General features: G+C 49.9%; 1 protein-coding gene across 2 annotated transcripts in view; it reads right to left on the bottom strand.

Moving 5' to 3' along the window:
* Positions 1 to 224: 224 nt before the first annotated feature.
* Positions 225 to 6,866, bottom strand: part of LOC137433595 (SUN domain-containing protein 1) — a 56,491-nt gene continuing 49,849 nt past the window's right edge. For both annotated transcript variants that reach the window (XM_078785852.1, XM_078785851.1), the window contains exon 12: positions 225 to 459. The gene's annotated coding sequence lies outside the window, so the exon portion shown is untranslated. The remainder of the gene's footprint in view (positions 460 to 6,866) is intronic.

The following is a 6,866-nucleotide window of genomic DNA, read 5'->3' as shown; positions in this document are numbered from 1 at the left end:
AAAGTTCAAGTCACACTTTTTTCTCGGAACGAAAAGTGTTTTCGAGCCCCTTTCCTTCGGACTGTCCACGGCCTATAACTCTCACATTAAAATCCAACCCAATAGTAACCCTAACCCTCACGCCCCAAACCCAACGCCAACCCTCACATTCAAATCCAAACCCAACCCTCACACCCCAAGCTCAACCCTAATCCCAAGATCATTTTTACACAAATTTTTGTTTTAAAAAGTTCAAATTGTTTTATTTCAACAGTTGAATAATAAATAATACAGGGTGAATTATAGATAATCCAAAAGAGTATTTCAACGCAACAACGTTTTTTCTTCTTCTTCTCTTCCAGTTCTGACTCGTGAGTGAATTTGCAGTTCTTTCAAGTATGAAGAAGTAGAAAGAGGGACGCAGATGTATCGTAAATGTCTCAAGAAATCCCAGGTCTTCCCAGCACTGTCTTGATATTGCTGAAAAAAAAAAAAAAAGGATTACTTAACTAATGTCGAAATAAGTAAGAAATCATTCAATTATATTTTTGAACCAATTGAATTTAACTCTCATCAAGCACCATCCAAGGAAGAATGACTGATATGTTTAGAACCCAGAGTCTTCTTGGGAGAACCCACTTTTCAACTATCCAAAATGGAACCCACCTTTTGAGTCTCCAAGGCAAAACTCTTCCTGATTTTCCCAAATTCCCCGAGTCTTCTTCGGTAGGTCTCACATTGTGAGCCATCTTGGCAGAACTCTTCCCCACTCCCCCCTCCCCCCAACCACCCGTCCCCTCAGGAAGGTCTCACACTGCGAGCCATCTTGGCAGAACTCTTCCCACACCCCTGCCCGAGCCTCCTTCGGAAGGTCTCACACTGTGAGCCATCTGGGCAGAACGCTTCCCCCTCCCCCCTGCCCGAGTCTCCTTAGGGAGGTCTCACACAGTGAGCCATTGAGGCAGAACTCTTCCCCCCAAACCCACGTCCCCTCCCCCAATCGCCCGAGTCTCCTTAGGGAGGTCTCACACAGTGAGCCATTGAGGCAGAACTCTTCCCCCCAAACCCACGCCCCCCCCTCCAATCGACCGAGTCTCCCTCGGAAGGTCTCACACTGTGAGCCATCTGGGCAGAACTCTTCCCCCTCCCCCCTGCCTGAGTCTCCTGAGGTAGGTCTCACACTGTGAGCCATCTGGGCAGAACGCTTCCCCCTCCCCCCTGCCCGAGTCTCCTTCGGTAGGTCTCACAATGTGAGCCATCTGGGCAGAACTCTTCCCCCTCCCCCATGCCCGAGTCTCCTCAGGTCGGTCTCACATTGTCAGCCATCCAGGCAGAACTCTTCCCCCCCATGCCCGAGTCTCCTTCGGTCGGTCTCACACTGTGAGTCATTGAGGTAGAACTCGTCTCTCCTCACCACGCCCCTCCCCCTCAAATCGACCGAGTCTCCTTCGGAAGGCCTCACACTGTGAGCCATCTGGGCAGAACTCTTCCCCCTCCCCCCTGCCTGAGTCTCCTTCGGAAGGTCTCACACTGTGAGCCATCTGGGTAGAACTCTTCCCCCTCCCCCCTGCCCGAGTCTCCTCAGGTAGGTCTCACAATGTGAGCCATCGAGGCAGAACTCTTCCCCCCTCCCCACGCTGCCCCCCCCCAATCGCCCGAGTCTCCTTAGGTAGGTCTCACAATGTGAGCCATCGAGGCAGAACTCTTCCCCCCTCTCCCCCGCCCCTCCCCAATCGCCCGAGTCTCGAAAGGTGAGTCTCACAATGTGAGCCATCGAGGGAGAACTCTTCCCCCCTCTCCCCCGCCCCTCCCCAATCGCCCGAGTCTCCTGAGGTAGGTCTCACACTGTGAGCAATCGAGGCAAAACTCTTCCCCCCTCCCCATGCCCTCCCAACCCCCCCCCCCCCAATCGCCCGAGTCTGCTTAGGTAGGTCTCACACTGTGAGCCATCGAGGCAAAACTCTTCCCCCCTCCCCATGCCCCCCCCTCAATCGCCAGAGTCTCATGAGGTTGGTCTCACACTGTGAGCCATCGAGTCAGAACTCTTCCCCCCTCCCCATGCCACCCCCCCCCCCTCAATCGCCGGAGTCTCATGAGGTTGGTCTCACACTGTGAGCCATCGAGGCAAAACTCTTCCCCCCTCCCCACGCTCCCCTCTCCTCAATCGCCCGAATCTCCTTAGGTAGGTCACACATTGTGAGCCATCGAGGCAGAACTATTCCCCCCTCCCCACGCCCTCCCAACCCCCCCCCCCCCCCAATCGCCCGAGTCTGCTTAGGTAGGTCTCACACTGTGAGCCATCTAGGCAGAACTCTTCCCACCCCCCTGCCTGAGTGTCCTTCGGTAGGTTTCACACTGGGAGCCATTGAGGCAGAACTCTTCCCCCCTCCCCATGCCTCCCCCGCCCTCAACCGCCGGAGTCTCATGAGGTTGGTCTCACACTGTGAGCCATTGAGGCAGAACTATTCCCCCCTCCCCACGCCCCCCCCCCCCCAATCGCCGGGTCTCCTTAGGTAGGTCTCACACTGTGAGCCATCTCGGCAGAACTCTTCCCACCCCCCTGCACGAGTCTCCTCCGGTAGGTCTCAAACTGTGAGCCTTCCAGGCAGAACTCTTCCCCCCTCCACACGCCGCCCCCCCCAAATCGCCCGAGTCTCCTTCAGTAGGTCTCACCTTGTGAGCCATCGAGGCAGAACTCTTCCCACCCCCCTGCCCGAGTCTCCTTAGGTAGGTCTCACACTGTGAGCGATCGAGGCAGAACCCTTCCCACCCGCCTGCCCGAGTCTCCTTCGGTAGGTCTCACACTGTGAGCCATCGAGGCAAAACTCTTCCCCCCTCCCCACGGTCCCCTCTCCTCAATCGCCCGAGTCTCCTTCGGTAGGTCTCACATGGTGAGCGATCGAGGCACAACTCTTCCCCACTCCTCACGCAACCCCCCCAACCCCCGAGTCTCCTTAGGTAGGTCTCACTGTGAGCCATCGAGGCAGAACTCGTCCCCCCTCCCCACGCCCCCCCCTCCAATCACCCGAGTCTCCTGAGGTAGAGCTCACACTGTGAGCCATCTCGGCAGAACTCTTCCCACCCCCCTGCCCGAGTCTCCTTCGGTAGGTCTCACACTGTGAGCCATTGAGGCAGAAATCCTCCCCCCTCCCCACGCCGCCCCCCCCCCCCCCAATCGCCCGTGTCTCCTTAGGTCGGTCTCACACTGTGAGCCATGTCGTGAAAATGTACCAAAGTTGAACCCAGGTGTGATGCTCACTTAAACCGCTGAGCGGCGTCTATAAGACCTCGGACGTCCGCGACTCAAGGCCACTCCTGCGTCATGCGGCCGGTGCTCAGGGGACTTCTCCTGTGACATGTTACATCTAGTAGACTCGCTAACGGTACGCCTGCATAGAATATTAAGCTTGCTTGCATTGAATGTTATGGATTGACCTATGTGATGCCAAACCTTATTCCTATTGCATTTTCTGTATTTACAGAATGATGTCAAGGTCTTAATGGAATTAAACCAACAGATGGACTAAAGTTGTGGACTCGATTGGTTTTTCACAACACTTAATTCCATTAATAGTCCGTCAGGTAGAGGGGTCCATCGGTACCAAAAAGGAGGCCTAGGTTCATTGGTGTCATTTGAAAGCATTTTCCGCACCTATAACAAACATCTCTGGTAGCAGTGTCAAATCCACAGCTTTCATGTTAAAAAACGTATATGTTTGTGGCCTATGACGATGTCATGAAACATCACTTTCAGAAAATCAGGTTTTTCGCTACCTTTTCCTACTGACCAGTTGGCAGCACATATAACATTTTATATATGCATGTGGCCTCAAACTTTTATATATGCAGCCTCAAAACTGCATAGAAAAGCCTCAACACTGCATACAAAAGCCTCAAAACTGCACACAAAAGCCTCAAAACTGCACACAAAAGCCTCAAAACTGCACACAAAAGCCTCAAAACTGCATACAAAAAGCCTCAAAACTGCATACAAAAGCCTCAAAACTGCATACAAAAGCCTCAAAACTGCATACAAAAGCCTCAAAACTGCATACAAAAGCCTCAAAACTGCATACAAAAGCCTCAAAACTGCATACAAAAGCCTCAAAACTGCATACAAAAGCCTCAAAACTGCATACAAAAGCCTCAAAACTGCATACAAAAGCCTCAAAACTGCATACAAAAGCCTCAAAACTGCATACAAAAGCCTCAAAACTGCACACAAAAGCCTCAAAACTGCACACAAAAGCCTCAAAACTGCACACAAAAGCCTCAAAACTGCATACAAAAGCCTCAAAACTGCATACAAAAGCCTCAAAACTGCATACAAAAGCCTCAAAACTGCATACAAAAGCCTCAAAACTGCATACAAAAGCCTCAAAACTGCATACAAAAGCCTCAAAACTGCATACAAAAGCCTCAAAACTGCATACAAAAGCCTCAAAACTGCATACAAAAGCCTCAAAACTGCATACAAAAGCCTCAAAACTGCATACAAAAGCCTCAAAACTGCATACAAAAGCCTCAAAACTGCATACAAAAGCCTCAAAACTGCATACAAAAGCCTCAAAACTGCATACAAAAGCCTCAAAACTGCATACAAAAGCCTCAAAACTGCATACAAAAGCCTCAAAACTGCATACAAAAGCCTCAAAACTGCATACAAAAGCCTCAAAACTGCATACAAAAGCCTCAAAACTGCATACAAAAGCCTCAAAACTGCATACAAAAGCCTCAAAACTGCATACAAAAGCCTCAAAACTGCATACAAAAGCCTCAAAACTGCATACAAAAGCCTCAAAACTGCATACAAAAGCCTCAAAACTGCATACAAAAGCCTCAAAACTGCATACAAAAGCCTCAAAACTGCACACAAAAGCCTCAAAACTGCACACAAAAGCCTCAAAACTGCATACAAAAGCCTCAAAACTGCATACAAAACAAAACATCTGAAATGTGGGAAGCTCTTCACTATGAAACGGGACTTGAAGCAACAAAAAAAGATGAAGTTGAGAAAAAGCAAATATGTTTGCATCAGTCAACATCATCTTCAAGCTCAACTGTGATGGATAAAGTTTGCATATTCAGTCCACATGGGAAAACTTAAAAGTACATTAAAGGAACACGAACAAGAGAACCACTGACAAAGTGTATAGAGCTTCAAGCTGATGCTACGATTCGCAACATCGCTATGCAGAGACAGGACACACGTGTTCTTGCTGTGGCAACAAGAGAACTTGTTGCTGCTGAGGCTTGATACCATAAATCGTGCTACAGGCTCTACACCAATACCAAAGACCTTCAGAACCCAGCTCATAAAGAAGACACAGCGGAAAGTGATACTGATGCTCGATAAAAGCTAGCTGAAGCTACATCACATCATATTCCAACACATAAGACAAGACTTGTTTCAGTCTCCACGGATTGTCCCACTAACTGAGCTGACTCGTCTTCTGGTAACATATATGTTTGCTCATGAGGTGTCTGCAATTAAAGACTCTACTAAAAATCACATACGTCGAAAACTACAGGCTGAATTTGGCAATACTCTTCACATATTTCCTGACAGCAAAGGAAAATTGCTAATCTTTCCTGAGAACCTCAGCAAGTATGACCTTGCAAAAGAGAATGTGAGGCTGAAAACAGAACTTGAAAGCTTACATCGTATGTGACAACCAGCCATCTGAGGAGGGAGAGGACAGGGTTGTGTGCAGGATGATGCTGATGATGTGGATGAACTTGATCTTTATTAATTATTCCTCTGCAATTGATGATGCTCATGATTTCCATGATTATGTGCATTTATTTTGATGAAATTAATTCATTTATTTTGACGAAAAGTCAAGTTATTTTCATTTTGATGATGACGATTACAGTGTAATGTATGGTGGCTGTAAATTCAAAATAAACTGTTTGCAAGAGCTTACATGTGATCATCGGAAGCCTCGTATGTCTGTACCAGATATATACATATTGCTAAAAATCGAACCAATAGGGGGCCTTTTCAACATCATATTTCAGGGTGAAAGCTGCTACTTTCAGACTGCTACCAGGCAGAAATGTGTTCCTGAATAGCAGAGCTTTCAGATGGTACCCATGAAATTTGGCCACCCCGAGTGGTACCGGTGGCTCAATTTTGTGGTCGTACCTGACGGACTATAACGATCTACGGACATGGCTGGCAACAAGACGCTGTTGGTCACACAATTCTGCGCCGACCCGCAAGCCTCGGATGGTGGATTGCAACTGAAGCACTGGCTGAAACTATGGAGAACCATTTCGCTGAGCCTGAGACCGAGCCGACGGCTGCCGCGAAGCTAGCAACGCTGCACTCCAAAGTCGTCTACAAGGGGTACAACAGTATTGCACAATGTGCGACGTACGACCTAAGGCTCCAAACTCCTGGAGAAGACCGACCTGACCTTCACGGCGGCACTCGAGCAAGGAAAGGTACACACTGAAGCGTGGTTGCAGTCGAACGCCTATGATCGCACGCGCCTCTTGGCGGGAACCTCGCTACACGCACGGCCGGAGAGTGCTACCGCCGAGGGAGCGGAACTGCTCGCGGAACTCCAGGATGCTCCAGAGGAGGATCCGGTCCTGATGGCTGCTGCTACGACCAGACCCAAGGCCTTACGCGGAGCCACATGTTACTTCTGTGGGGGACAAAGACATCTCCGGACAGTGTGTCCAGCTCGGGACGCCATATGCCATTTGTGCTCGCAAAAGGGGCACTACGCAAAAGTGTGCCGGAAAACCGCACGCGGCTCGCGGCCGCGCGCGACCTTGAATGGGCTCATTGCAGAGCCTACGAGCCGAGCTCGGACCACGGCGCCTTACCCGGCTTTGATGGACAGGGTCCCTCCACACGGGCCCCTGGTCGCTCA

The sequence above is a fragment of the Myxine glutinosa genome, chromosome 10 (assembly GCF_964187855.1).
Source record: "Myxine glutinosa chromosome 10, kmMyxGlut1.1, whole genome shotgun sequence".
Taxonomy (NCBI): domain Eukaryota; kingdom Metazoa; phylum Chordata; class Myxini; order Myxiniformes; family Myxinidae; genus Myxine; species Myxine glutinosa.
The sequence above is the reverse complement of the archived record's forward strand: the minus strand, read 5'-3'. Positions and strand labels throughout refer to the sequence as shown.